At 43.4% G+C, this 22,663-nt stretch overlaps 1 protein-coding gene across 1 annotated transcript in view; it reads right to left on the minus strand.

The window, feature by feature from the left end:
- Window positions 1-3,556: 3,556 nt before the first annotated feature.
- Window positions 3,557-22,663, minus strand: part of SLC11A2 (solute carrier family 11 member 2) — a 149,593-nt gene continuing 130,486 nt past the window's right edge. Inside the window, exons 20-22 of the transcript XR_014788118.1 lie at window positions 17,539-20,339; window positions 14,566-14,754; window positions 3,557-13,530 (exon numbers count right to left, since the gene is read on the minus strand). The gene's annotated coding sequence lies outside the window, so the exon portion shown is untranslated. The remainder of the gene's footprint in view (window positions 13,531-14,565; window positions 14,755-17,538; window positions 20,340-22,663) is intronic.

Here is a 22,663-nt window from a genome sequence, read left to right on the forward strand (position 1 = left end):
CACTCTTTTCCAGCAGCACAAGAGGCAACTCTACACATGGACATCACAGGATGGTTCAATATCGAAATCAGATTGATTATGTACTTTGCAGCCAAAGATGGAGAAGCACTATACAGTCAGTCAAAACAAGACCTGGAGCTGACTGTGGCTCAGATCATGAGCTTCTTATTGCAAAATTTCAGCTTAAGTTGAAGAATGTAGGGAAAACCACTAAACCATTCAGGTATGACCTAAATCATATCCCTTATGAATATACAGTGGAGGTGATGAACAGATTTAAGGGATTAGACCTGATAGACAGAGTGCCTGAGGAACTATGGACGGAGGTCCGTAACATTGCTCAGGAGGCAACAACTAAATCCATCCCAAAGAAAAAGAAATGCAAGAAAGCCAAGTGGCTGTCTGATGAGGCTTTAGAAGTAGCTGAGGAAAGGAGGGAAGCGAAAAGCAAGGGAGAAAGGGGAAGATATACCCAACTGAATGCAGATTTCCAGAGAATAGCAAGGAGAGACAAGAAGGCCTTCTTAAATAAACAATGCAAAGAAATCGAAGAAAACAATAGAATGGGAAAGACTAGAGATCTCTTCAAGAAAATTGGAGATCTCGAGGGAACGTTTTGTGCAAGGACGGGCATGATAAAAGCCAAAGAAGGCAGGGACCTAACACAAGCAGATGAGATTAAGAAGAGGTGGAAAGAATACACAGAAGAACTATACAGGAAAGATCTGAATGTCCCCGATAGCCATGATAGTGTGGTCACTGAACTTGAGCCAGACATTCTAGAGGGTGAAGTCAAGTGGGCCTTAGGAAGCATTACTAACAACAAAGCTAGAGGAGATGACAGTATTCCAGCTGAGTTATTTAAAATCCTAAAAGATGATGCTGTTAAAGTGCTGCACTCAATATGCCAACACATTTGGAACACTCAACAGTGGCCACAAGACTGGAACAGGTCAATTTACATTCCAATTCCAAAGAAGGGCAATGCCAAAGAGTGTTCAAACTACTGAACAATAGCGCTCATTTCACATGCCAGCAAGGTTATGCTCAAAATCCTACAAGCTAGGCTTCAGCAGCATGTGAACCGAGAACTATCAGAAGTACAAGCTGGGTTTCGAAGAGGCAGAGGAACTAGAGATCAAATCGCCAACATTCGCTGCATCATGGAGAAAGCAAGAGAATTCCAGAAAAACGTCTATTTCTGCTTCACTGACTACGCTAAAGCCTTTGATTGTGTGGATCACAACAAACTGTGGCAAATTCTTAAAGAGATGGGAGTACCAGACCACCTTACCTGTCTCCTGAGAAACCTGTACGAGGGTCAAAAAGCAACAGTAAGAACCGAACATGGAACAACCGATTGGTTCAAAATTGGGAAAGGAGTACGACAAGGCTGTATATTGTCGCCCTGCTTATTTAATTTATATGCAGAGTACATCAGGAGAAACCCTGGGCTGGATGAATCACAGGTCGTAATTACGATTGCTGGGAGAATTATCAAGAACCTCAGATACACAGATGATACCACCCTAATGGCAGAAAGCGAAGAGGATCTAAAGAGCCTCTTGTTGAGGGTGAAAGTGGAGAGTGCAAAAGCTGGTTTGAAACTCAACATTAAAAAAACTAAAATCATGGCATCTGGCCCATCACTTCCTGGCTTATAGAAGGGGAAGAAATGGAAGCAGTGACAGATTTTATTTTCTTGCGCTCCAAGATCACCGCAGATGGTGACTGTAGCCATGAAATTAAAAGACACTTGCTCCTTGGGAGGAAAGCTATGGCAGACCTAGACAGCATAGTAAGAAGCAGAGACATCACCTTGCTGACAAAGGTTTGTATAATCAAAGCTATGGTTTTCCCAGTAGCAACGTATGGCTGTGAGAGCTGGACTATAAGGAAGGCTGAGCACTGAAGAATCGATGCCTTCGAACTGTGGTGCTGGAGAAGACTCTTACGAGTCCCCTGGACTGCAAGGAGGTCAAATCAGTCCATCCTAAAGGAAATCAACCCTGAGTGCTCATTGGAAGGACAGATCCTGAAGCTGAAGCTCAAATATTTTGGCCACCTAATGCGAAGAGAAAACTCCCTGGAAAAGACCCTGATGCTGGGAAAGATTGAAGGCAAAAGGAGAAGGGGATAGCATCACTGATGCAATGAATATGGACTTGAGCACGTTCCGGGAGAGAGCGCAGGACAGGAAGCCCTGGCGTGCTATGGTCCATGGGGTCACGAAGAGTCGGACATGACTGAACGACTGAACAACAACAATCCATCTTGGACTCCTTTTCTTGTTAGAGTCACTTGCCATGGGACCTTACTTATAATTGCTCTGAGTTTATTAAAATCAGCTTTCCTAAAATTCTGGGTACACGTTTGACTACACTTGGCTTTTGCTTCCCTTAGAACCAAGAACTCAAGTATAACATGGTCGCTTTCCCCCAGAGTTCCTGTAACTGCTACTTTATCCACTAAGTCATCTCTGTTGGTTAGGATCAAGTCAAGGATAGCCGATCCTCTAGTTCCTTCCTCTACTTTCTGTAGGAGGAAGTTATCCACCACACAAGTCAGGAATTTCCTGGAGGGGCCATGTTTTGCAGAATTTGTCTCCCAACAAATATCGGGGAAATTGAAGTCCCCCATTACAACTGCATCATGCTTCCTTGAAACACTGGCTATTTGCTTTTCAAAAGTTTCATCCTTGTCTTCTCCTTGATTGGGTGGCCGGTAGTAGACTCTGACCACTAGGTTCCTTTTATTCTTTGCTCCATTTATTTTGATCCAGATGCTCTCGATGGGGCTACCAAGCTCATCCTCCTGTATTTCTGTGCAGAGGTATGTATTTTTCACATATAGTGCAACCCCACCTCCCTTTCTGTTCCTCCTGTACTTTTTGAACAAGTTATATCCTTCAATTGCTGTATTCCAGTCATGAGAGTCATCCCACCAAGTCTCAGTTACACCTATCAAGTCATAATTTCCCTCTTGTATTAAGAGTTCAAGTTTGTTCTGTTTGTTTCCCATACTCTGGGCATTAGTATATAGACATCGAAGACCATGTGCTTCATAGTCTGGCTTTCTTCCTACATGTGTCTGAAGACTATTATTGGGCGCTATTAGAGCTGTTCTCTCCATTGCAGTGCATGAGCCTTCATCCATTGTTACCCCCAACTTTACATCTCCCTTCCCCATAGGATTCAGTTTAAAGCCCTCCTGATAAAAGTTCTTCATGCTGTGGTCAAACACATTCTTCCCATCCTTTGTGAGGTGCAACCCGTCCCTTGCCAACAGCCCATCTTCCAGGAAGTATAGCCCGTGGTCCCAGAATCCAAATCTCTCGCAACGGCACCACCTTTGTAGCCAGTCATTCACCCGGAGTACTTTTCTTTCCCTTTCTATCCCTCTTCTAACTACTGGAAGGATGGATGAGAAAACTATCTGGGCCCCAAAGTTCTTGAGTTTCCTTCCCAAAGCTTCAAAGTCTGACATGATGTCTTCGTAGCTCCACTTGGCAGTATCATTTGTTCCCACATGGATGAGAAGAAAGGGATACCTGTCAGTGGGCTTTATGAGTGCAGGCAACCTTTCAGTCACGTCTCTAATCCTTCCTCCCAGGAGACAACATACCTGGCGAGTCCACGGGTCTTCAAGACATACTTGGGTTTCGATCCCACGCAGCAAGGAGTCTCCGACTACTACTACTCTTCTCTTCTTGTTGTTGTAGGCCTGGGTTTCATCGCCTCTGCTTGACTGACCTTTAGCCTCTTGCTCACTGTCATGCAGGTTCCCCTGTAATTCTTCCTCTGCAGGCTGTCTTCCAGTCTCATCCTCAAGTACCTGGAATCGGTTCCACAGCTCCACTGCTTCCACTGGTGCAGAGTGTTTTTAGTTCTTCTCCTGTCACCCTTTTCCAAGGAATATCCCCTACTGCATTTTTCCTCACCTCAGCATTTCCCACTTCTGCCTCAGCTTGCTGTTGCTCTTCAAGCTTCTGGTCTTCAGTTTGCTGCTGTAGTTCCACCATTCTGTCCAATAACTCTTTGTGTTCTCTTATTCCCCGGAGGGTTGACAGTCGCTGTTCCAGTCCTCTTACTTTTTCTTCCAGCAGTGTGATCAACTTGCACTTCCTAGACTAGCCTGTGCCTGCTCCTCTACTCACTAGAGGTTAAAAGCAGAGTCCCACTGGTGTGGAAACATGGCATAGGGCTTTTCCAAATATGTTTTAAGCAGTAAATGAATGGTTGTTATGCATTTGGTGTGAAGGATCCTCCACATACCTTTCTTCAAGACACTGTCTCATGTGGTGGTAATGCCGCATTTGGCCAAGATTCGAAGGGCGGTATTTTGACATATAAGGGTTCCTTCACACTGAGCATTTATCCTGCAATTGAGATTGCTCCTTCATGGAAGTTTGCGGGCTCTTTACATAATGCCATGATCAATCAAGGCATCTCCTGTACTAAATGCCCTTTGTTCCGTTTTTAAATAGATCGCAGATAATGAGTTGTCAAATTACCCCGTTATGTTCCGCATCAGTTTCCTCCGTGAAAAGAGTAAAAGTGGCAAGAAGAGGAGAGAGATCAATGAAAGATAATGGAAGACTCAGATATGGGGAGAACGAGGGGGAAGGGAGAGGGGGAAAGGAAGCACATGAAACAGAGAGTCATGATTCTGCATTTAAAACGGAAGCACAAAGCCCTATTTTAAATGCAGGATTTTAGGCTGGTGTAGAGATGCCCTAAGACATCAATGGCTATTATTGCATAATAATTATTCACAAGAAGTCTATATGTGCAGAAACTCATATCTTAGGGTGCCAGGTTGCAGCCTCAAGATTCTCCCCCAGACGTCTATATTTGCTGTGGAATCAGGAGACGAGGCAGCCATGATTTCTCCTGCCCATTTCCCCCTAGGTCCTTTTGTGCACCCTACCTGCTGTAGTAAGCAGAACACCAGTGGCGCTGCACCACAGAAGGTGAGAGAGGGCAGAAGAAAAAGTCAGTGAAGGAGAGATGCTGTAGTTTCCTCTTCTTCAGGTACAACATTGGATTTAAAGGTACAGGGGGATCTGAAAGTTGCAACTGAGCAACCCTACCCATCTCCTCTGTCCTATTAATCTAACTGGTGGTGGGGACACTTCCTTTCAGTGTAAGAAAGTTCTAATAGAAGGAAGCAAAATGCAGATCTAGCTGTGCATTTATCTTGATAAGATTGTCACTTTGTCATTCACTGATATCATTAAGTCGTATAATGAACCATAACGGCAAAGGATGAGTAATTGGTTATTGGCTGAATATTTTAAAGTGATAATGGCTGTTTAATTTCCCATCCAAGAAAGTGCCATTCACATAACAGATTTTTCAGAATCAAAGACTGCTTTTACCTCCAGTCATGCTGTGACTAGGTGTAAGCTTTCATGCTAGGTGAACTTGATGTGATGTTTGCAAGTCAAATGCAATCCCAACACGGAATTACTAACTTGATCTTGTATCATGGTTCTTGAATGGACACCCGAGAAATGGATGCCACCAATTCAAAAGCACATGTGAAATGACAATTGCATTCAGTTTTTCTTAGTCCAATTTGAGCTACCTATTTGTAGGCATTTTAACATAGGCTGAAGATAGACAAGCATTTTCTCCCCCTGTTAAATGACCAGTTTTGTTCTAGTATTTTTTAAAAATATATTAAAATATTAATGTATTAATGCATAACTTTAAGTTGCAGCAATTCAGCAAAGAAGTATTAACATAAAAGTATGGATTATAGTGTCAAAAGCACAAAGTATAAAGAGTAGTATTTAATCATTTTGTAGGTTTCAGAATAAAAATGCATTCATGTTTGGTAACTGTATAAATCCTAAATAAAATATAGAAGCTCAATGTATGCTCAAGAAAAATGGAAAGTGGTTTGAGAGAGGTCATACTTCCTGTGGTGTAGACACATATTTCTTTTCTTGCACTATTGCCTCTAGTCAAGAAGTTGGGCCGGTTTCCAAAAGCCCTTGACTAGATGCAAAAATGGGATGACTGTTTATACCATGAACAGTGATCTCTCTTTCAAACAGTCTTCAGCTATCTGGAAAAGACTGTTGTCTCAAACCTTAGGCTTAGTTTTCACAAACATCAATTGAATCAGTAAACCTGGGCCTGGATTGTACCACTTCATGTTGCAGGTGGGGCTCATAGGGTGCAATCCTATGAGGAAGGTCGTAAGCCTCCGAACTCAGAAGCTTACAGGAATCCAGTGCAAAGCTGGAAGAGCAGAGGCAGCAATCCTCGCCTCTGCCATGCATCCTGCTCTGCATTTTAGCTTAGACGGGCATTTTCACCTGTGTGTCAGGAGGAGGCGTCAGGGAGGGGGAGGGAAGGAGGCTGGGGAGGCCTGGGGATATGGCGAAACCTGTCCCATCCCCCTCTCTGCCCACCCCTTTTCCTTTCTCTCCAAGGTCGCCTTTGCGAGCTTGGAGAGGCAGCTGGTGCGGTTCTCTCTGAGCCAGCTGTGAAGGCAAGGGGGCGGGGAGCTCAGACTCCTGGGTCTGAAGTTGGAGTGGTGTCTCCAACCTTGGATCCAGGAATCCAAAGTATCCTATGGCCCCCCAGACTCTGTCTAGGGAGCCACAGAATTGCTTTCTTAGAGATATTTTTATATACTGTAAGGCATAAGCAATTTTTAAAATAAAATAACATGAATAAAACAATACAAAACAACTACTACTCCTAGAGGTGAGGGAGAAAGATTCTAACCTAGCCTTCTCCCTGACATCTAGTTTTCTATATGGAGGAGGTTTTCGTGTGTGTGTGTTTTGTATTGAGTATTCGGTTACATGAACCCGCACTTGCAAACTGAAGTGTAATAGTCCAGACTCTCGTTTACCAACTGATCTGTTGTTTAGGAGAACTTAGTGATTTTTGCATCAAATTAAATAATTCTGGGCTGACTTTTGCTTCTTGGAGTTCCAAAGAAGTCAGGAAGACTTCTCTGAATGCTGTGAGAACCAAGCTGCTAATCTATGGCTTTCATTTCAGAGATTTCTCCATGATTTTTAAGAAATGTGGCGCCATTCATGATTATTTGTTTGTTTGTTTATTTGTTTATTATAACATTCCTGTACCACCTCACAGCCAAAGCTCTCTGAGCAGTTCACAAAACAAAACTTAAAACTGTAAGTTACAATAACACAGTAAAATATAAAAACCTTAAAACAGATTGAAACCAAAGCAAAATCCATTGTAAAAGCCAGCAGTAGTGCAAAGATCTAAAAACACACTTATGCTATTCTTAAACTAGAAGACTAAAAAGCCTCAGAAAATAAAGTTCTTCACCTGCTGTGCTAAAAAGACCACAATATAGCTGCCAGGCGAACCTCTCTAGGTGGGTGGGTGAAATTCCACAACCAGGGTGCCACCACTGAAATGGCCCTCTCCTTAGTAGCCACCTGCCTTACTTTAGTTGGTGGGCCACCCACAGAAGGACCTCTGAAAATGATCTTAGGGTCTTGGCAGGTAAATACCACAGGTATATACATCACTACCATGTGCTACTGTTTCCATTTATCATTGTTCACTAGAAGATACAGGGGAACAACTGTATACCTAGAAAAAATACTAAGGACTTGTTCCTGAAATAGATGATATAGCTCTAGATGTGATTCTCAATAATATGCCTCAAACACCTTGTATTTGTAAAACAGTTTCTAAATGAATAATAACTGCATCTTGCAGTGCAAATCCTAATGTTAACGCAATAAAAGGAAAGTTAACTTCAAAGTGATGGAGCATTTACAGGAAATGTCCTTAAATTAGAACAGGAATGGCCCACATTAGAATGTTATATCCACTATTAGATAGAACTCAATTTATAGTCAGGTGGCCAATTGTTCATTACTTAAATTAAAGAGGAAATGCGTACTCAAAAAAAGAGCACAAAAGAGGGCATGCATTTGCATAAAATTTATATGTATAGATGCCAATTTAGGAATTACTGTAATTTAAATAGAAATACAGTATATACTTCACTATAGTGAATAGTATTGTTGCAGGGAGGGCGGAAGAGGGTGGTTTTCCAAGAGAGGCCGTGGGAGCCCGTACTTAACTTATTTGGCATCGTTATACTAATCAAAATCACTGAGATGTCATATACTATATTTACAACTGTTACAACTACCTTTCTGCTGCCAAGTCTGTGGGGAAAAAGGAGGAACGAGAGAGACAGGAGCAGGCAAAGGGAACATCAGGGCCTGCTCCAGTTGGACTCTCCCCCCCTTTGCAGGGCTAAGTGACATCAATGGCCCTGTGGGGAAGAAGGAGCAAGGGAGACAGGCACAGTCAGAGGGAACATCAGGGCCTGCTCCAGTTGGACTGTCTCTCCTCTGGGAGATGAGAGGGGGGAGCAGGGCCATCCCACCAGCCCTGCTGACAGTAATTTTTTTCCCTCTTCCCTCCCCATCATCTTTTCCTTGCGTGTTGTGTCTTTTTTAGATGGTTAGCCTGAGGACAGGGACTGTCTTCTATGTTCAGTGATTGTAAGCTGCTCAGAGAGCCTTTTTGGCAGAGGAGCAGGATAAAAATACTATAAATAAATAAATGTGGAGAAGACTGTGACCAGGCGACCCATGTTCCTGCCTGCTCAGTCTACTGCCCAGATGCTAAATGTTGCTGGCCAATTTTAAGGACCCAGCTTTTCCTTCTTATGTTTCTTTATCCTTAAACTAGACTTGGACTGGACAGCCCTTCAAATAGAGGACTGTCTTCTATAACGTAGGGCAACATGGCCTCTCTAATTTACTGCCTGCCCCATTCCAAGTGCCCAGGGCAGATAATTATGTGAATCACAGAACTCCCAGTTACATTGGGAGAAAACCCCTGAAGCCACCAATAGCCAATTTGAATTTTAAAATTCTTATGTATATATAGTTCTACAGTTGATGCCTTGTCCTTCAATGACCAATCAGCATTCCTGGGGTGGCTTACCAAAGAATAAAAAAATACAAATATTGCAAAACATCTAAAAGAGCAGCACAGCACAGTATACAACTCCAATCAATACAAATTCACAACAGTTTAAAAGAATTCAAAACTTTTACATGGTTTCTGGAAGTTAACAGAACTGCACATTACTTAACACACAGGTGGCTGCTGCCAAAAAGGTCAGCTGCATGTCTCCTTCTCATCTCTGCTGTAATGTTTAGTCTAACTTACTTTGTGTCGTGACTCATTATGCCATACCTGTAAGTTTCCCTATGGATGGGGAAACGCACAATCTTGTGTTGACATGAGGTAAGTTGTACTAGATGGGACAAATCAGAGGGAAAGAACAAGATGCACCACTGTTGTTTCTGGCAGTAGCTGAGTGTTTCAGAAAATTAATAGTTCCAGGTCTAGGCTGGGTCTTTGACTAGTCTCTGGAAGAATGAATTTCCATAGTGGTGAGGCAGTCAGTGGGAATGTGCAACCTTCCAGTCCTGACCACACAGAGATATTGTGTTGGATGCAGACCTGGTCATACTTAGAGCAGATGCATTGAAATCAGTGGGGCTTAAGTTATTCATGACTAACTAAAGCCCAACTGATTTCAGTAACTCTACACTAAGCATGACTAAGACTGGATTCAACCCATTAAGTTTAAGCTGGTTGATCTTAATTAAAGGCAGCCGCCGGCAAGATCACATCACTTCAGTGCTGAAGGAGCTGCACTGGTTACCAGTTGTTTTCCGGGCCAAATTCAAGGTGTTTTGACCTTTAAAACCCTATATGGTTCCGGCCCAGCCTAGCTTAAGGAGCGTCTCCAGCAACACCAGACAGGCCACTAAACAAGATCAGCCTCGGATGGCCTTCTCTCTGTCCCATCAGCCAGGACAGCTAGACCGGTGGGGACAAGGGAGAGGGCCTTTTCTGTGGTGCCCCCACTCTGTGGAACTCCCTCCCTAAGGAACTCCGTCATGCCCCCTCTTTAATGAGCTTCCGCCGTGCATTAAAAATGTGGTTGTTCAGGCAGGCATTTGGGGTGGGTTAGGGTATTTTAGAAAATGTTCTTATTGTAGAATTTTATTGTTTTAAACTGTTTTATTATATGTTGTACATCACCCAGAGTGGCTGGGTGACCAGCCAGATGGGCGATTAATAAATTTAATAAATAAATAAATAAAATAAAAAACCTTAAAAGTCTCTTACGTTGGGTCCAGTCTGTGCATTTGCCTTCTTTCTTCTCCAGGTGCCTTGCTCCGAAGATACTTTGGAGCAAAGAAACAGACCAGTTTTTCTATGCCTTCTTTTTTCTCTCGTCTTTTCTCCCTTTCTTCTCATGTGTATCAAATCATTTAAATGAAACAAAAACCACCTACACGACATGTATGTCTTTGCTACTCAGCTTTCAAGTGTACTTAACTCCCTGCTTGATATATGGTTGCTGCCCATTCATAATTTGTATGGATATTTCATATCTCAGGAGCACAGTTCATAGTAATTAGGGAAGATATTATGAGGAGTTTGTCCATATTTTTTGTTTCTTTAAAAATGTTTGAGAGAAAAGGCCTGGGGAAAGCAAGAGGCAAGAGAAAGAATGCTTTAAAACTACAATTAATAACACAAGAATAGAGGAGGCTTCTTAGATTGAGTCAGAGCATTGGTCCCATCTACCCCACTATTATTGACACGGACTGGCAGCAATGGGTGTCCAGGGTTTTAGCCAGGATTCATTCCAAGCAGTACTCAGAGATGCTCGAGATCGAACCTGGGGCATTCTACATGCAAAGCATATGCTCTGCCCTTGAGCTACGGTTCATCCCATATATAGTAAATTGTTTCGTAGAAATATAATGCATAGGGCTATTACTTTGTCAAGCCCACTCTGAAAAATGCTGTGGAGCTCATAATAGTAGTTCATTATTCAGTTTCCATCTCTGTTATATAATAATAAATAGTAATTCCACAATTGGTAAATTTCATCAGCAATTCTAGCTGGGCTGTCTATAATTTGCCAGGTTAAAACATGGCATTCCTACTCAAGTACCTTTATTTCCTATACAGGCGGGCCTCTGGTTTTGGTTAAACTTTAGGTGACAGTATATAAAAAGCCAGCTCTCAACAATCTATTTAATTGTGATTTTAAAATGTTGGGAACTGGTATTTTGGGGGGCAGGGGAATTTTGCATCAAGCAGGAAGATTAGGGCAAGAAAAAGAAATCAGAGGAAAGAATGTTAATAGCAAACAGTGCTTCCTCAATAGGTGCCAAGCATGCTTGTTCAATAATCCATAATGGCTAGTGGCTATTGGATACCCTCTCCTGCAAGGCTGGGTACTGAGAACAGTGTTCTGCTTTAGTACATATATGGCTGCAGACAAAAAGGTTTGGAGTTAAAACACAGTCATAAAATGAAACAGCAATGATTTTTTTCAACTGAGAGGGGGATTCAAACGGCATGCTGTTTGTTTGGAGGTGGGGAGGAAACTGAAGCTGCTTTACAAATGACTAGTGTCTGTCTGCTTCCCTGCTCCACTTGTATATTTTTAAATAAACAGATATTGTAAAAACATTGGAAATCTCCAAACCCCTTTCCTCACAAGGAAACTAATCCTATAAAACGGTTGTGGACAAGATGTGGCTCTCCAAATGTTTTGGCCTACAATTCCCATCATCCCTCACCATTGGCTATGCTGGTTAGGGTTGATGGGAGTTGCAGGCCAAAACGTCCCACAAATTGCTCACCCCTTCTATAAAACATGAGCCTCGTGTGGCAAAAAAGTGGTAGGCGACAGTATTGCAACCGAAACTCTCCCCACGCCCTGAGTTCGATCCCAGCTGGAACTGGGTCTCGGGTAACTGGCTCAGGTCAACTCAGCCTTCCATCTTTCTGAGGTCAGTAAAATGAGTACCCAGCTTGCTGGGGGAAAGGTAGTCAAGACTGGGGAAGGCCATGGCAAACCACCCCGCTATAGTCTGCCATGAAAACGCCAGCGCAAGGGGCGTCCCTCTAGGGGTCAGTAATGACCCGGTGCTTGCACAGGAGGAGATTTCCTTTCCTTCTATAAAACATGCACTGTGGAACTTCGTGCCACTTGGGGTGAGGAGTTTTGAAACAATACCAGGATGGCAGCCAAGGAAAATCATCATATATAGAGAAAGAAAACCACAAATCCTCCCCTTGAGGGTCAGCTTTGGCAAACAACAGCCCACTGTTGTGTAAACATAGGATTCACTTCTAACAAAGGATTCACTTCTAACAGCCAAAGAAGTATTGGTCACAGGCCCTGTAAAAATACTATACAAGTCTGAGCTGAAGTGAGCTAGCACAGACAAGTCAGAATGTCCTTGGGAAATGTGAGAAGTCTTAGTTGAGTTTAATGAAATTGTGATTCAAGACAATAAGAACTAATGGTGGTATGAAGGTGAGTGGGCCTGGATGAGGGCCAAATGCAGACAGTTTTAGTTGGCATGTACCAGCAAGCCTGTGCAAAGCAAAAGAATAACACAAGGACATTAGTAAAAAGATTAAGGGCTGCCCACAAGCAGGAAGACAACTGGAACTATCCCCACCCCACCCCCAAGCGGGACAGGACAACAGGTAATCTGAAAGAGTAAAGGAGAGGTTCATTGTGCATTGTGGATTCAGGACCTCATCTTTCACTTTGGGTTTCTCTTCATTCAATGAGGGCCAGTGCTAATGCAATGCTGGGGATTCATTAAGTGTACTCATAATCACTTCCTTCTACCTTAGAGCCCTACCCCTCTCCAGAAAAAATTCCCCTTCCCTCTTTTTCACTGCTGAGGGATGCATTGCTGCTGACGCTCATGATTAACACTAACCAACTCCTCTTAAGCGTAGTTTGCTAGCCAGTTTTAATCCATGGTTATGAGGGAACCTTGGATAGCATACCCTGAACACAACATCAACAGGCTTTTCTATGCGAGGCATTTATCGTGAATTCATCATTCCCTACTCATGGCTGTTTATGAATTCTTTAAACAATGTCTTGACCCTCCAGTTTCACTTCTGTGTCTAACCAGCACTTTCAGGGAGTTTTTGTAGAGCAGGGAAAATGCAGCATTTAATTGTGAAAGCGAAAGAAAGTGTGATTTCCCTTTGTGTATTTGCTCTAATCCAGTATGGCACAGTGCCACCTAGAGGTTAAGTGGCAGAAAAGCAGCAAAGGAAATGCTCCTTGTGAAGTGCTCGGATCTCAATTCTTCTTTAAAACCGAAAGTAGATACAAACAATTAACAGCCTCATGTAGAAAAGCTCAATGCTGATATAATCTTTAACTGTGGTTAATACAGGAGATAGAAATTTGCTTCAGAGTGGAAAAAGATGGGGAGCAGAGTGTAAGCAGCAGATAATGAGGCCTACCCACCAATGCTTTAATTATGGTTAAGAGATCCTCAGTGTTCCATCTGCACCGCCATTGTTTCACACAGGGAGGGCATCATTATCAATGCCTCTATGTGGCAACATGTTGAATCTTCCATGGCTAGACAGCAGCAGATGAAGGAAGGAGCAATGAGCCCTGTAGTTTTTCCTTTTATTTTCAGTTCTCCTTCAGAGTTCATCCAGGGGTAAGTAGGAGAGAGAAAGAACACTGTCACTTCTTAAGGTCCCAGGGAAGCAGTGATTGGGAATTGAAGCTCAGGTTGAGAAACATGAGATATGGTCTATAGCAGGGGTGCGCAGCCTTCTTGGGCACAAGGGCTGCCCTAGGTGTCTGCTGGGGTGGTGGGGGCTGCAGGCAGACACACACACACACACACTCTCACTCACACTGTGCTTGTCTTGCATGCATTCTAATGTTTATTTTAAAGCCTCCAGTTTAAGACAGGGGTGGGCAACTTGTGTTGCATCTCCTTGGTGGTAATTTGTCAGGGGCTGGGGTCCCCCTATGCTGGGGTGGCATAGGAGGCCCTCAGCGACCTTACACACGAGCTAGTTTTAAATTTTGTGCGTTAAAAAATTAGACTGTGTTTTATTTTAATGTTCTATTATGTATGTTGTATAATGTTGTGGTTTGACTTTTTTGTGAACTGTTGTGAACCACCCAGAGAGCTTTGGCAATTGGGTGGTATAGAAATGAAATAAAAATAATAAGAAATAATAAGCTACCCCAAATCACATACGCATCCCCTCACTTCTCCCCTCACTCACACACAGTAACTTCCACCCCACTCACTCACACATATGCACATATACTCACAGCTTTAAGCCTTCCCTTCTTTTTATGGGAAAATAAAATAAAAATGCTCTAGGAACTGGCAATATGCTTCCTGCCATAGAAGCCTCACTCCTAGAGTATCCTAGGAAGAAAACAGTGACTCCTAAGGTGTTCTAGGAATGAGGCATCTATGGCAGCGCATAGAACTAGTTTTAGAGTTTTCCCCCACACACACACTTTTTTTTGGCAGAAGCAGATGCTTGGGATTCTCAGTGGCCACCAGACAGGGCTTGGGGGGCCGCCTGCAGTCCATGGGCTGCATTTTTGCACCCCTAGTCTACAGGGCTGACTTCAGGTTTGAGGAGCCCCTGAGTAAAATGCTTTGTAGTGGGCCCCTCTGCCATTTATGGGTCCTGATGGGCTTACCTGGCAGCAGGCGTGGGTAGCGGCAACATTTCAAGCAGCACTGGGTGTCTGAGTCTAGCTGCCATTTACATTCCCCCACAGTGCCCCAGAACAATCCTGCACTGAGGGAAATTTAAATGTTGTCTAGATGGAGCTGCCTGGAGGCCAAGGGCAGCAGCTAGCTAAGTATGCCAGGTGGTGATGCCAGCCCTGCAAAAAAAAAAAAAAGAAGAACCATCAGCCACTTTCTCTTTTGAGTCCTGTTGTAAGAGAAGAAGCCTCTTTAAACATGCTTAATTAAAACAGCATAGTCCCCACATGGAGGAAGTAATTCATCTGAAAACTCCCCTACAGTCACATCCCACTAGATAAAAGAATTCTCCATGCTGCCTTCATCAAATGGATGTCATTTGAAGCAACATCCATGTGGCGTCTCTTCCAAGTTGCTGTCATAACCCGTAGGAGGACTTATCAAGCGTTTCTCCCGCATGGAGTGTTTCCATGCCAGCATCAGTAACATGTGGCTAAGCATATGTCAGGCTGTATTTTACAAAGTAAGACCACTGGTCTATCTAGCCCAGTATTGTAGATTCTGACTGGGAGTAACTTTCTGAGGCCCAAGGCAGAGATCTTTCCCAGCCCTGCTATCTTTTCAACAGGATAGGTCTCCACACCTGGCATTTCCCACTTCAAACCGAATCACACTGAAAACTTGCAGAACTGGGTATTCATTCAGAGCTCAGACTGAGACAGAAAATAATACACCTGTATTGAACATGGTATTATTAAATGCTTCCCAAGTGCTCCCACTCTTTAAACAAATACATTATGCCTTCATCCTGAGGTGGTATGGTTCTCATTGGAAGGACTGTTCCACCTCATATTAAGCCACAAGGAAGTGACACAGATAAATTTTGAAGATTAGCCAAGATAGCATTAACATGTGTACATTTGGATAGCTGCCAGGATCTATTTGCAGAGTAATACAAGGAAGCTTTTAATTAAGCAGTGAAGGTGTAAGATAACTTTTCTCTTGCATGCTGGCAACTGCACTTAGAATGTGTATTTATTTATTTAAATGCTGATTACTGCTACAGCGAATAGTCACTGCATTCACCTTGTACACATTTGAGGTTTGCACAGAACTGTCTCAGACAGCACCCCTTGCATTCCATGGCCATTTGGCCACACTGTTTACATTTTCCCTCCCTCCCTCTCTACTCATACTCATATTTAAAGCCAGATGATGATAACATTTCAAGCCTCTGATAAAGTGGGCTTTAGTCCACACAGAAGCTTATGCTACAATAAACCTGCTGGTCTTTCAGGTGGCACAATTCACTTTGTTGTTTTGTCTGTATCAGATTTAACATGGCTACCCTCTAGCATTTAAGGGGTTAGTGTGCATTTTCAATTCCCTCAAGTACACACAATGCCATTTGTGCAGTACAGTGGGCTTCGTAAAGAAATAAATAAAAAGGTAGAATGAATAGCAAACCACTGCAAGACTATTTACCGCCCCTTCACAGTCAAAGGGGAACAAGTTAACCCTGCTTAGTCTGTGCTTACATTACAGTGGTGGAGACCAAATAATTAAGGGCTCTTTGGTGCCACCCTGAAGGCTCTTTGGGTGAAAAGGCAGCTGAAAATGGAATAGGGTGTGTGCGCGCGCCAAAAAAAGTAATAATTTTAAAAACTGCATTATTATAACAGGTCACTTTCATGGTGACTGCAAAGCGTAGGCACATGGGCCCCCCATCTACATGCCACTGCTTTCAACCCCCACCCCATCACAACTGTGCAGCAACGCAGCTTCGAATCAGCAACCCCTATAATACACTCGCGATGTACTGCACGCTTCCCCAAAAGACTTGCCATGCCGTCGGTTTTTTTGCCATTATACTGAAATGCGCATCTGTGCAGTCCCATGAGTGTGAGGCTGCAACACTTCAGTGGCTGTTTTGTATTTGAGGGGCTCTGCTGTGTCTTTCCGTCCCTTTTTAGGTAAAAAGTGGGTGTTTTGTGCTCCTTCATTTCTGCACCATCAGTTTGTCAGTTCCCCAGCTGAGACTCTCATGATGGTTAGAACTCACAAGCCTGAGTTGTACGTGCCTAGCCATCTCTCCAAAATGGTGGCCGGAGCAATGTTGTTCCTCCCCCAAGACACCCCCCATGCTCCTTGGATACTGAGTCCAAAAGCAACTGTTGCAAAGATATAAAACTGCAAAAACATGCGAAAGTGTGATTAAATAGATGAAAACACCCCTCTGTGCCTCTGTAACTACACAGCTGCGAAGGGATGGGGGGAGTAAAGGGGTGTTACAGAGTGACACGGGTACTATGCGCGCCTACAACACACCCACTGCAAAATGCGAAGTGGGTTTGGGGAAGGGTCAGACGGCTCACAAGCATGGGGAAACCTGTAACAAACAAAAAACATTGCAGCAAAACGACTCCTTGGAACACCGCATTTTCTGGGCGAAAACCACAGATGGCTGTGAAGTGGCGACTGCATCATCTGTCACGAGGGACCTTGACTCGTACCCACCCTGGGTGTAGATGGGCCCAGGAATTTTGGAATGGCTAGAATAATAATACCTAGCATTTATACTGCCCTTCAGAATGTTCATATGGCTTCCATATATTATCTCGTTGTCATTCTTACCTCTAAAATACGCCAGTATTATATATCCCTGCCCAGGCTGATGGGAGAGAGTGGCTTGCCTAAGGTCTCCCAGGGAGGTCAGGGCAGAAGTAAGGTTTGAACAAGGGGCTTCTGGATTTGCAGCCCAGTCCCTCTGAGCCATCACATTATCAGGTCACAGAGTGCTTTGGAGGACTATTGACAGAGCTACTTTCCCCAACCTGTTGCTCTCCCAGGGAGTTGTAGCCCAACACATCTGGAGAGCCCCAGGTTGGGGAAGGCTGCTCGAGAGGAGCTCTAAGAGACAGGTGCTTATAGATCCTATTACAGGTCCTGTAAAAGATACCTACCTCTTGGTAAAGTTTTGGAAAATGCTCCCTTTGTCTTGGCAGGTGTATTGTGCTGGTCTCACTTCTTGTTGGCCAGGGGTCTCAACCCATTTCGCAGAGGAAAGCATTGGCCTGCAGCTGCCCTCTATCTTCATTTCAGGCATTCATGGGAAATGAAGCCGGCAACGGCTGGTGGCCCTCATCTTGCTTTAAAGTGATCCCAGCTGCTGGTAAGAGAATTTGTTAGATAAAAAAAAACCCTGGGAGGGGTAGGGTGCCTTTGCAGGCGCCAAGGAAGGTGTCTTGGGGCACTCTGGTGCCTGCAGGCACCATGTTGCCCACCCCCCAAGCTAACCAGTCTGTTCTGTTAGCTTTGGCCACATGCCCACATCTTGATAGGAAGAAGGTGGAACAGCTGATCTTTATCGGCAGTCCCTGTGTTTCTGCTGAGCTGTTCAAAGGTGTCCTGAGCTCTAAATCATTCTGTTAAGAGTGACCCCAGGGGAGATCATCTCAACTGGAAGCTAATCCTCTGCAAAGAAGGATAAAATGCAGTTTTCAAAAATAAAAATCTTCAGTGATATAAATACAGAAATACCACCCAACTGATATGTTTTTTGGAGGGTCTTCATATCCCGGAATTGTTAAAATGTGCAGATTTATCAGTTGACTAATTGCATATTTCCCAGGTTAAAAGACTGGACACATGAAATGGTCAGAGACATGTTTCTGACAGTAAGGGAAGAGCACTTCAGTAACTCAGTAGAATTATTAATAGCACAATCCTATGCACATCTACTCAAAAGTAAGTGTGTACAGCAGGGAGGGAGAACTTTTCTTCTATCAATGGCTGCCCCATTCCACGGGGGGGGGGGGTAGGGGGAATCTGTCAGGAGCCACCTGTTGGTGGTAGGCAGGGCTGGAGCCCAAAATGGGTGAGCCATTCCTTTTCTCTCGTTCTGCCAATCTCTTCTCTCTCTCTTTCTTATTGCGAACTCCTTTTCACGCTCTTTCTCTTTGTGCCACCCACTTTTCTTGCTCTCTCTTCCTATCACCCTCTCCTCCCTATCACCCTGCTCGCTCACTCGCTCTCTTTCTCTGCCACCTCCCTCCCCCCCCCAACTTCTCCCTATCCAGCTGGCTGCTGGAAAAGGGACAGGTCACTCTTGCCAGAGGGCTTTTTCTCCCCCTGTCCATCTGTTTCTGCTCTGCCCCCCCCTTCTTTTTCCTCCTGCCCTACTTCTCTTCCACTGGGTGCCTCCCACCAGCACAACATTAGGCTAGGGGGCAAATGAAATCAGGCTAAAGGGCTAGTTGTTGATCTATAGGACTGCAGCCTAAGCCAGCTCTCCTTACGCTATAGGGAGAGCAGTTGTAATGGTGAGGCAGTGTCAGCTTTTATGTGGAGAGGGCTCCAATTCATCTCTCTCTTCAGCCTCCTCTCTGGCTAGCCTCAGGAAAGTCACAACATGGGGATAGTAATGCAGACCTACCTTACAGTACTGTTGTAAGGATTCCTGATATAAAATATATGAAGTGCCTTATAGAACAACACTATATATGCTATATAAATGTTATTATAAATAATAAAATATTTCCATGAAATTTCTTCACTCTCCTTCCACAAACAGAACTTAATAATAGCACCCTAATTTTATTAAAATTTGCAAATAATACTTAGTATTTATATAGCATTTTAGAGCATTCAAAGCATTACAGTTATTATCTCAGCAAATCTTACAACAGCCCTGTAAAGTAGGTCAGTATTGTTATCTCCATATTCCAGTGGGAAGCTGAGGCTGAGGAAACAGTGGCTTGGCTATCTCATGATAAAGTGAGATTTTTCATCAGGAACTTCCTGGGTCACAGCTCTTTAGCTGCTATACTACACCAGCTCTCATTGGCAAGAATCTGCCCCACGTATACTAAACAGGCCTCATTGTGTGTGGGTGAGTGTTTCAAATACTTTGGAATGTATTCAGCATTTTCTTCAATGATTCAGAAGTAGCAGATCAGATTCGGTTCAGCTCGATGAATTCATGAAAAAAAATATTTCAGAATGAGAATAGCCTGATGGGGGAGGAAGAACAGGACTGTTATTCAGCCCAGTTGTGTCCAATGGACCATCTTTGTTGTGAATAGGGCTAGCATCTGTGTTTGTCTCAAATGGAGTGACAGAATCTTCACAAAGGCAAACCTGATGCGTTAAAAAAACAACAACTTTGTGATCTAATCCACCAAAAAACAAGCGTGATCGTTTCCCTTGTGGCTCTACCCTTTGCACAGCTCTGTACTTTCTTTTCTCAGTACAAAGAGTAATCGCTAAAATACAGTACATGGTAATTGGGAGGAAAAGGCAGCTTGCCAAACATGGAAGAAATCAAAGGCTAGATCCTCATTTGAAGCATTTTCTACGTGTTCAGACTTCATTATCTACTGCAGCTTGCTGGGAAAGGATTGTAAGGCAGGGAAGTGCAGAAGGGTGTGACATACGGCACAAAGCACTAAGAACGTATGTTCTGAGAGCACATTTTGCGGGCTTGAACTGGATGAGCTCAAGTTCCAGCATTCAGGGATATGGTCAAGTGTTCCACCCACTAGGCAACAGCACCTCCATGAACCTACACATGAGAAATTCCTTTTTTATGAAAAACATGTAGACGTTTGGATCAAAGCAAAGACTTGGATCCTAAGAACTAGGAGCGGAGCTCAGCTTGTAAAATGGGAATTGCCTTCTTCTTTCTTGCTGCAGCCCTCTGAAAAGCTGTTCCTATGGAGTAGGGTGGTGGCTTCCAGAATAGTGTTCTGATGAGTGCCTGGACCTGGGGGAGGCAAGAGGGGCAGAGGCTCAGTCGAAATCAAAAATATCCACCCTTGTGCAGCAGGAAGTGCCTTTGGTTCACACTATGGCTGCACTGGACCAAAGTAGAAATCACACATACATTAAGAGCTACTCAGATAGGCGGCCGCCTCCAAACTGAGAGGCGACTGCCTATCCAAAGCAGGGCAGGAGAAGCATGGAGGGGATCGTTCCCTCTGTGCTCCTCCTGTCCTGCATTTTCCGCTAGACAGCCCATTGCGGCTGTGTAGCCATGGGACGGCGGAGCGGGAGAGGAGGATGCTGTATGACATATTGGATGTGTCGTTCAGGCATTTCCGCCCTCCCCACCCTGGAACCCCTCCAGTCACGCCCCTTTCCAGCCACTCCACACCGCTCTTGCGAGCACAGAGAACGGGGCTGTTCCGCACTGTCTCTGAAGCAGTGTGGAAGTGGGGGGAGGTTGGTTCTCAGAAAACAGGATATGTTGTGGCCACCTAGCTGCTGTCTAGCAGCCATGGGATTGCTCCCTAAACTTCTTATATTACAGAAATGATTACATGGAGAATAATGCAAATGAATGGCTATTCTAATTTTTCATTTCAATAATGAACACAGCCCTGTTTTCAATAAACCTTATTAACTGACATCCCTCTCTAGCACTAATTAAGTTAATAAATATCATCATTTCAGTGGATTGCCATAATTTCATAAGGTAGTAATAAATACTCATTGCTTTTCCAATTAGTTGTCACATTAATCTTTGTGGCACAAAGCAAATGGACAAGAAATTCTGTATCAAATGCTTCTATTTCTCCCTTTTTGGTGACTGAAAAGATGGGTAAATTGGTGAAGAAAGTCTAATTGTTGTGTTACCATAATAAATATGTCACAACACACTAATATAAACTATGTTCCCTTTCAGCCTCAAGGTAATAAATAACATAGCCATCAAAGCAATGTCCTTCAAAGAGTGAAAAAAAAACAACCCAGGATGGGTTAGATGGCAAACTAATTTCATAACCTCTCAGTTGAATGTTGTGCTTTTCTCCAGTGGAGCAAGAGAATGCCATTTTCATCTTGGATGCATAACAAAAAGGTAGAATGCTCAGGGAAAAAAACACATAGCCCTATATATCCATTTATTTTCTTAAAATCCACAATCTCTTTAAAATAAACTACAGGGCAGGCCAGGAGGGGTTGAAAGTGGGTATAGGGTTCCTGTATATTTATTCTTGGATTAAAAAAAACCTTGACCTTAAGAGTTAAAGCGCTTACAAATTCATGCATGCACCCCAAACCATGGGAATTATAAATTAACTTCCAGTAAATAACAAGTTAACTCCAGTAAATGCACTCTACAGTCTTGCATATTGTGCTTGCTTAACACAGATGTCAATTTCAATACAATATATGCTTCTGAAGCCTAAACTCTTAATTCTGACAACCAACTTCTTGCATAGTTATTTTAAGCTTCAGGCAGCAAGTCAGCTGATATTTATCAACAACTTTGAACATTTCTACACCAGGCTAAAATTCTGCAACTTTACCAGGGCTTTCTGCTTCCGTTTTAAATGCAGGATCACTACGGGCTCCCTTTTACACATACATCCCCCCTTATCTGCGTGTTCTATATGTTTTATTATTCAGCCACTAGATGGTGCTGTGGTCTAGCGTCTCTTACTGTGGGATTTCCTCTTTTCACATTTAAACCCAACACACTGTAATTTAATAGCTCATTATCTCCAAGCTTTTAAAAAGTGGTAAAAAGGGCATTTAGTGGGGGAGATGCCTTGGAGGTTGACCTGAAACTTCAGAGAGTAACCAATCTCAATAGCAGGATAAAAGCCCCATGTGGAGAAGCCCTTGGTCCACTGTGGTCATATCCTGTAACAAAGGCTGGGGAAAAACAGTAGTTCAGCCAAACATTCCTGAAATTAACCTAAGAACTCAAGCAAAAACAGTTTCATGAAATGAACCCGCCCCTAATTTTGTTTCTCTGAATCATTTCTCTGATTCTTCAGCACATTTATTTGACAGTAAGTCCCATTGAACCCAGTGGATGTTACTTCTGATTAGACGTGCATTGTTTAATCTAATTCACTGTTAAACCCACTGTTAATTTCTGATTCCCGCTCCCCTGCAAAACACAGCACTGGGCACCTTTTAAACCTTTAGGTCTGCTTTCAAATAAAGCATCTTTAGTGGAGGAGGGGGTAGAGGGGGGTTGCCAGACATTCTTATAAAAAGAAGAAATCCAAATGTTAATAATATTTATCCTAGAAATTCAGGTTTAAAAATAAGGTAAGTATGGCACTTCATACACTG

The sequence above is a fragment of the Heloderma suspectum genome, chromosome 2 (assembly GCF_057233095.1).
Source record: "Heloderma suspectum isolate Gila_16-S chromosome 2, 16-S_ref, whole genome shotgun sequence".
Taxonomy (NCBI): domain Eukaryota; kingdom Metazoa; phylum Chordata; class Lepidosauria; order Squamata; family Helodermatidae; genus Heloderma; species Heloderma suspectum.